The following is a 9,747-nucleotide window of genomic DNA, read 5'->3' on the forward strand; positions in this document are numbered from 1 at the left end:
ACCCAGTAAAATAGTACTTGAGTAAAAGTTTTTTTTTAAGTATTTGGTTTTTAATATACTTAAGTATCAAAAGTACAAGTATAAATAATTTAAAATTGATTATATTATTATATGATTATGATTATAGTGGTTAGAGCATTGGACTAGTAACCGAAAGGTTGCAAGTTCGAATGCCCGAGCTGACAAGGTACAAATCTGTCGTTCTGCCCCTGAACAGGCAGTTAACCCACTGTTCCTAGGCCGTCATTGAAAATAAGAATTTGTTCTTAACTGACTTGCCCAGTAAAATAAAGGTAAAATTAAAATAAAAAATATTATTATTATTTTTTAATTTACGGATAGCCAGGGGCTATCCCCAACACTCAGACATAATTTACAAATTAAGCATGTCTATTTAGTGAGTCCGCCAGATCAGAGGCAGTAGCGAGGACCAGGAATGGTATCTTGATAAACGTATAAATTGGACAATATCTTGTCCTGCTCAGCATTCAAAATATAGTGAGCACTTTTGGGTGTCAGGGAAAATGTATGGATTAAAAAGTACCTGATTGTCTTTCGTAAAAGTAAAAGCTGTCAAAAATAGAAATTGTAAAGTACAGATACCCCAAAAAACGTCTTAACTTCTTAAGTACTTTAAACCACTGCCTTTAGGCCTACCTATGGAAAAAAAAGTTTAACTCTGCCCAGCCTAGCAAGGGTGGACAAAAGGATGTTTACCATCCACAGTGGCTTTGAAGCATGGATAGGATGTTCTCCGCTGCTGGCCTGCTGTCCAGGCACCTGACCCTGAAGGAACAGACTCTGACTAAACTGGCATTTGTCGTTTAATTTGTATTTAATTCTAAGTCACAGGCGATATGCGCAATTTATAGACTATAATGGTATAATACAGCAAAATGTGGAGCGCTTAACGTCCCTGTCTCCCTACCAGCCAAGTGTGTCGCATTCGCAAATGCTTCACAATGCATTTCTTTGTAGGCTATAGCCTTGAAATAATTGAAATAATACAGCTTAAGTACTTAATTTCCGTTCCTTATTAGGCTCCCTGTTTGGCTCCTGACCTATTTCGAGTGTTTATCAGTGTTGTAGTACTCGAGTCTCAAGTCCGGTCTCGAGACCACGTATTGAGTGTCTTGGTCTTGTCTCGGTGTCGGATACATCTGTACTCTGTCTTGACTCGGTCTAGGACAGTGAGGACTCAAATTTCTCCCGAGACCAGCGAAGTAAAAAAAAACGAGTAATATCAGCTTCAATTCAATCAGCGCATAAATCTGCTTCGCCAGGCCAAATATACACTCATTTCTTGAAATATTAGTACAGTATGTTAACATACTTTATATCTATTACAGACATGTTTGCGCAGTGGTGAACCTATAGACCTTCGGTGTGTGACAGGTTCGTGATTCTGAAAGGACAGCAACCGTAATACCAGGCTATATGCAGGTATAAACCGTATACCCACTTTTTTCAGTGGGCATTGTGTATCCTGACTGCTTATTAATCCCTACTGGTGCATAAGAAAGTAGTGTAGTGGAGGTACACGATGTATCAATTATGTGGTACAATAGAGAAATCATGCACAAAGTAGCCTACACAATCACAAGTGTTGGTTAGTAGGCAATTTTTGATGCGCAATTGTCATCATGTTCTGCTTGCATCAGGGGCATAGACATGGATGGGCCTGGGTGGACAGAACCACCCACTGGGGAGTCAGGCCCACAGGCTCACCCAATTAGATTGATGTAGTTTAAGCATTGTTGTGGACTTAGACCTTACATTTTTGTATTTTTTCAAATTTTGAGAGTGAAAATATGAAACATCTATTGGAAAACACAGGTTGCCATTCCTTCGCTGGGCGGGGCGATTGGGAACTTTGTTGCAAAATGTGAGTATACCCACTTCTCCAGGTACCACGACGCCACTGCTTAGGGCTGATGGAAAGACCGTAGTCACACACAGCATGGTGATAAAGGATAAGCAGTCCATAAACCCGGACACAATAAGCCAGTAGGTCCCAATCATAAGACTACAAACCACAACGATTAAAGCATTTATTAATTGATAACACCTGCTGCAACTGCTGCAAATTAGCCGACAACAAATGCTAGCTAGCTAGACCGTGGGAAAACTACTACTCGCTATTGCGTAGTGGGGCCGTCAAGAAGGCAAAAGTTTCCATACATTTTGGAAAAAACGGTCCCAACTATTAAGTCAAAATGTGATTGGTTTATTCTACTGTCACTCCAAATGTGTGCCCTAATACAGTTGAATGGTGGATGCATTTATCTATATTCTGATAGCCAAGGACTGATTTAGCTAGCTAGATTTATCTCCCCAGAGACCAGCTAAGAGAATCCTGATTGGATCTTTTTTTCTATTCAGTGTTAACCCTTTCTTTTTCAACAAAACTAAACAGATTAAATCAGAACATCATTGATAATAATATAATTATTATTATATTATTATTATAATTATTTTATATACCTTAGCCCTTCTCTGAAGGCGTAGAAGGCCCATTGTGCTCCACTGCTCCATTTTCCTCAACATGCATTTCTTCACTACTCTGAATGTCTAAAGAATCCATGTTATTCTGAAATATGAACACAGAAATACTGGACATTCTGAACTCTTATTATATTGGTGATTTGACAAAATTGCAATCATGGTCTCACATTTTTCTGGTCTCGGTCTTGACTCGGTCTCAGACCCCTTGTCAGACTCCTGGTCTTGGTCTTGAATCGATCTCGCTTTAGGTGGTCTCGAACACAACACTGGTTCATATGCTGTTTAATGTGACATACAGTCTATTTGAAATGATGAGCACGTCTTACATTCACCGTTTCATTTTTATTATAATACTTTTCATTCAAATCATATGGTTTGGTTTCAATACTTCAAAACCAAATGGTAGGTCCAAGCAGTCACAAAAATAGATGGGTGTTGGTTAAATTGTGATTTTAATGAATGGAGCGAATTTGGAGCAGCAGTTTTCTTTCTGGTGAGAGAGGAGTGTTTTTTTAAGGGAGTGGTTGGAAGGAACTTGGAGCTGTGTGCAAGCACAACTCCGTGAGCAGTGAGCAGGATTTCCTACCTCTCAACTCCACTCACATACTCTGGTTAAGGGTTAGTTTAGGGGTTAGGGAAAATAGGATTTTGAATTGGAATACATTTTTACTCCCCAGAAAGTCTTGAAAAGTGTGTGCATGTGGGTGTGTGTGTACATGGTTTCCAATATTATCAGGATCATAATGTCCTAACAATTCACCAGAATGGCCTGATAAGGTAGGAAAACAAGGACATTTTTGAAAAGTCAGGACTTTTTTCATGTCCTGAATTTGCTAAAAATGCTATTTTAGGCTTAAGGGTTAGGTTCAGGGTTTGGGGTTTGGGGTTAGGGTTATGTTTTGTGTGTGTCTGTGTATGTGTGTTTTTAGTTGTACTATTCTCGTGGGGACCAGAAGTCCACACAAGGATAGTAAAACAAGGAACATTCGGACAAGTGGAAACATTGAGCCGGTCCCACAAGGAAAAAGGCTATTTTAGGGGTTAGGTTTACATTTAGGGTCAGGGTTCAGGTTAAGGTTTGGTATAAGAGGTTTTCTGTTTGTGCTGGTATCAATCCTTGGGTTGAGCGGGCCTATTGCAACGTTCTGCTCTGTCTGTATATTGCAAGTCAGTGTTAAGGTAATGGTTAAGGGTAAGGATTTTGAATGGGAATCAATTGTTTAGGGAGGGCTACTGTGTGTGGTGGGGAGGACTCTGTGGGTGTGTGCGTGTGTGCGCATGAGCCCATTGCTCTCACCTGTATGTGTGACATTAGCATGAGCAATTAGGGTTGAGTCCTCGGTGTGTGTGCTGTATATATTGGTGATCTAGCATATCACACTCGCCCTTTCTCTCAGAGCTGATTTACTTGAGTACCTATTTGTATGAAAGACATGATTGTTCCTCTCCTGTCCGTCCTGTCCTCTCTAACCGAATGGCCATTGTGAATACTGAATACCTTTGCTGCCATTTTGAAACTATCCCTCTCTCTCAACCAGAGTTGACTACATCATTTGTCGTGATTTAACATTCAAAGCAGCACCCACATGATGCCTGACCTTGAAATGGGTTTATTGTTTCATTTATTGAGGGTTTATTGAGGTTTTTTAATAGATATATCGATGTGTTTTATCCAAACCCCAATGTTGTGTTTTGTCTTGTTTTATGCATCGTGGACATGCTAAAGCAGATTGAATGAGGGGAATAGAGGAAGTCTTAAATGAACACACAGATATTTGAGTCCATTCCATTTTGATACAAAGATGATTTTCTTCTGAATATGAGGATAAAACTGTGATTAGACTTCTATTTTGAAGGTCTCTGTTCATTTGAAGTGCATGTTGGTTTGCTACAGACAGTATGAGGTTTGTTTTGTTCCTGATTTGTACCACACAGGCCTCCATACTTTATCACCAAATGGGGGTTTGGTATGGAAAATGAAAATCAAAGTGCAAAGGAAGCTCCTGTACCAGTCGACCAAACATGATTGACTGAAAGTGTTTATTGAGCTGACGCTCTATGATAATTCTGTCTTGTCGTGACTAATAGCTCAGCTATCACCGTAGCTAGAACACTCTCAGCGCTTGGCGGGGATGGAATCCTGTAACCATTCCAAATCAGTACAACGAAATCAATGCAAATACATTGAATGACACTTTAAAATCCAGCGAGCTGATTTAATGATGTTCTATATCTCGGCTGTGAGATCTCGGGAGGTTTTATCGAGAACTTGTCGTTTCCGGTGACGATTTTCTTTTCCGCTTTTCCGTTTTCCAAGATGGCTGACGTTGGTGGACTGAACGTGGCTCTTGAGACTGCTGAAGCGAATGCCACACCCCCTGCTCCAACCCCCGCCCCTTTCCCACCACCCGCCCCCAAATCTGTCCACTTCACCATCACTGCTTGACTATGATGTGACATATGCAACAATTTTTTTGTTTGTTGGTAAAGATATGCTTTGTATCAGAGAGCAGAGAGAGTGGGAGAGAGACAATAGAGAAACACAAATACATATTTTTTAAAATATCAAATGATGTTGAAAAATCTGTCTTTTTTTGTTCATGTAAAGAGAAAAAAATAATTACAAATGTTGCTAGTACACATGTGCTGTAAATTGTTCTTTGGTGTAGTAAAAATCATCATGGTTTAGTCGTTTTTAAAAATCATTTTCACCGAAGGTTCTAGTGTCTTATTTTAGTTAGCTTTCTGCTCCACCGCATTTTAAGAACCGGCTTAATATTTTTCTAAGAGAAAATGCATGCGTTTGTTGGAGAACTTTGGGTTTAGTGTTGCACAAGGACAGGCATTGTCTCTGGATACATCCCAACGGCACCCTATTCCCTATATAGTGCACTACTTTTGATCAGGGCACATAGGACTCTGGTCAAAAGTAGTGCACTATATAGGGAGTAGGGTGCCATTTGGGACACAGCCTCCGTCTTTCAGTTTCCATGCCTAAGTGAAAAACTTTTAGGGATGAAGGAGTGTACTTAGGTCTTGTACATGAGATTATGTAAATTGAAGAAATTAAAAGGATGATTATATGATGATTACTTTTGATCTGTTAAAGCTTGTGTTGACAAAAATACTGTATATGAATTATTGAAAAGATATTAAAAAAATACAATTCAATTGTTTAGTCCGGTGCAGTGTCTATTAGTAAATAGAACAAATCATTGTCCTATTAAAATACTTATATAAGACTGGTTGTCTTCTTCTGATATCAACATTTAGATGTTTTCAAAGTCAATGTATATTGGTGACTTGCTGCACCAATATAATCTACCGTATTTCTACTTATACGCTATGTTGTATACCCACATATTTCAGTGTAACTTCTGCACCAAAGAACTGCTGTTAATACAAAATGTACAGTGCCTTCAGAAAGTATTCACACCCCTTGACTTTTTCCACATTTTGTTGTGTTACAGGCTGAATTTAAAATGGATAAGTTGTCGGAGAGGACATAAAACGCTCAGGGATTTCACCATGAGGCCAATCAGTTAAGAGTTTAATGGCTGCAGGAGAAAACTGACGATGGATCAACAACATTGTAGTTACTCCACAATACTAACCTAATTGACAGAGTGAAAAGAAGGAAGCCTGTACAGAATAATTGTTTTTCCAAAACATGCATCCAATTTGCAACAAGGCACTAAAATAATCCTGCAAAAACTGTGGCAAAGCAATTCACTTTTTGTCCTGAATACAAAGTGTTTTGTTTGGGGCTAATCCAATCCAATACAACACATAACAGAATTGTATAATTGCCAAGCATTGTGGTCGCTGCATCATGTTATGGGTATGCTTGTAATTGTTAAAGGACTCAGGATTACTTTTTAGGATAAAAAAGAAACGGAATGAGCTAAGCACAGGCAAAATCCTAGAGGAAAACCTGGTTCAGTCTGCTTTCCAACAGAAACTGGGAGATTAATTCACCTTTCAGCAGGACAATAACCTAAAACACAAGGCTAAATCTACACTAGAGTTGCTTACTAAGAAGATAGTGAATGTTCCTTAGTGGCCGAGTTACAGTTTTGACTTATATCTGTTTTTAAAAATATGGCATGACCTGAAAATGGTTGTCTAGTAATGATCAACAACCAATTTGCCAGAGCTTGAAGAAATTTGAAAAGAATAATGGCACATGTTGCACAATCAAATGTTGCACAACTGACATTGTGTAGATCGTTGACCAAATTATGACAATTAAATCAATTTTAATCACACTTTGTAACACGACAAAATGTGGAAAAAGTCAAGGGGTTTTATACTTTCTGAAGACACTATATAATGTTAGTCCTATAGCTGTCAGCGGGGACATGATGGGGTGAGGGGGTGCAGTATTGTCCAATCTCAGCCATACAATATGGAGCAGGAGAGTCTATCTCCCAGGGTAATTTCTCTCTGCATTGTGAATGTATTAGCATATTTCTCATAAGGGAGTTGGCCTGTGTGTGTGTGTGTGTGTGTGTGTGTGTGTGTGTGTGTGTGTGTGTGTGTGTGTGTGTGTGTGTGTGTGTGTGTGTGTGTGTGTGTGTGTGTGTGTGTGTGTGTGTGTGTGTGTGTGTGTGTGTGTGTGTGTGTGTGTGCACATTTGTCTATCTGTATTAGCACATTTCTCATCAGGGAGTTAGTAATTGAGATGTTTTGGGAGGATGTGTAGTCCCTCAGCTTCCCAGGGTGCATTGCAGATGACATGCATCAGGGGGGAAACTGAAGCGGGACTTACCCAAGCAGCATGCCAGCACATAGACTATTTCTGCCCCAGCTATTTTTACACAGGGGTCAGAGGGTAATGGTTTTATTTCTGCCGCTGGCTCCTTTTACTGTACACCGAGAGAGAAAGGGAGGGGAGAGAGAGTATGTGTTTGTATCCCTCTGTCCCCATGTCTACTGTGAATTTGTCCTAAAGCAGTGACCCGCTTGTCTCCAAAGATCCTTGTGGGATTAAGACAGTCCTTTCTCCATGACTTCTCTACTGTTATTCAAAACTAAATTCAGAGAGCAAAATATCATAGATCTGTATCAATTAGATCTGTATCAATTAGACAGAGACTAAGAACAGAGGGAAATGGATCTAGGCCTATATATATATTATTAAAATATCTAAATATATTTTATATTTGAGATTCTTCAAAGCAGCCACCCTTTACCTTGATGACCGCTTTGCATATTCTTGGCATTCTCTCAACCAGCTTCATGAGGAAGTCACCTGGAATGCATTTCAATTAACAGGTGTGCCTCCTTAAAAGTTAATTTGTGGAATTTCTTTCCTTAATGCGTTTGAGCCAATCAGTTGTGTGACAATGTAGGAGTGATGAACAGAAGGTGACAAGAACAGCTCAAATAAAAAAAAGAGAAACAACAGTCCATCATTACTTTACTTTAAGACATGAAGGTCAGTCAATGTGGAACATGTCAAGAACTTTGAACGTTTCTACAAGTGCAGTTGCAAAAACCATCAAGCGCTATGATGAAACTGGCTCTCATGAGGACCACCACATAAAAGGAGGACCTAGAGTTATCTCTGCTGCAGAGGATAAGTTCATTTGAGTTACCAGCCTCAGAAATTGCAGCCCAAAAAAATGCTTCACAGAGTTCAAGTAACAGACACATCTCAATATCAACTGTTCAGAGGAGACTGCCTGAATCAGGCCTTTATGGTCATATTGCTGCAAAGAAACCACTACTAAAGGACACAAATAATAAGAAAAGACTCGCTTGGGTCAAGAAACTCGAGCAATGGACATTAGACCGGGGGAATTTTTGGATTCAACCACCGTGTCTATCCTTTCATAGTAGGTGAAAGGATATCTCTGCATGTGTAGTTCCCACCGCGAAGCATGGAGGAGGAGATGGGATGGTGTGGTGGTGCTGGAGACACTGTCTGTGATTTATTTAGAATTCAAGGCACACGTAACCAGCATGGTTACCACAGCATTCTGCAGCGATACACCATCCCATCTGGTTTGTGCTTAGTAGGACTATCATTTGTTATTCAACAGGACAATGACCCAACACACATCCAGGCTGTGTTAGGGCTATTTGACCAAGAAAGAGAGTGGAGTGCTGCATCAGATGACCTGACCTCAACTCAATTGAGATGGTTTGTGATGAGTTGGACCGCAGAGTAAAGGAAAAGCAGCCAACAAGTGCTCAGCATATGTGGGAACTCCTTCAAGACAGTTGGAAAATAATTCCAGATGAAGCTGGTTGAGAGAATGCCAAGAGTATGCAAAGCTGTTATCAAGGCAAAAGGTGGCTACTTTGAAGAATCTCAAATCTATTTTGATTTGTTTAACACTTTTTTGGTTACTACATGATATGTGTTATTTCATAGTTTTGATGTCTTCCCTATTATTCTGCAATGTAGAAAATAATAAAAATAAAGAAAAACCTTTGAATGAGTAGGTGTGTCCAAACTTTCGACTGGCACTGTATGTGAGGAAAGAGGAATGAAGAGGCTTACTGTCTGTACACCACACTGTTTCTCTCTTTCTCTCTCTCTCTCTCACACTCACACACACACACACACACACACACACACACACACACACACACACACACACACACACACACACACACACACACACACACACACACACACACACACACACACACACACACACACACACACACACACACACACACACACACACATATCCCACTAGGATGAATAAGTGAATAGACGTAGGAGGTAGAGAGGAGGGGAGAGACAGCGGCAGCAAGAGAACAATATGTCTTTTGTAACCCACTGTGACAGGGGCGCTACACGCCTTTCCCTCTTTCATAAATCATATCCTTCACATTGTCAAGCAGTGAACAGAGCGAGGGAAGGAGTTAGGAGAAGGAGGGAGGGAGAGAGAGAGAGAGACAGCAGGATTTTAACTGTAGGCTCATCCATCCATTCTACTCTTCTTCTAACAGGCACTTTTCCCCCTCCATCAAAAATGTCTAAGTTAAAGTTGCTACTCAATATACACTGGCCCAATCGCCTGTCTCTCTGTGACCTTGAACCAACCTATAACCACTTACGTTACACACTTTCTGGTTTGCCGTTGCTGATCTGAAATGAGTGAAACTGTCAGAAAGCTGCCAACCTGGAGGCCTAGGTGGAGCTGTGACTATATTGCTGATGCCTTTCTACTCCCAGCTACTACTTTTAGTGCATCAAGTAGGAATCAATGAGGGCCTAAAGTT

Source organism: Oncorhynchus gorbuscha, linkage group LG25 (assembly GCF_021184085.1).
Source record: "Oncorhynchus gorbuscha isolate QuinsamMale2020 ecotype Even-year linkage group LG25, OgorEven_v1.0, whole genome shotgun sequence".
In the NCBI taxonomy this organism is placed as follows: Eukaryota; Metazoa; Chordata; class Actinopteri; order Salmoniformes; family Salmonidae; genus Oncorhynchus; species Oncorhynchus gorbuscha.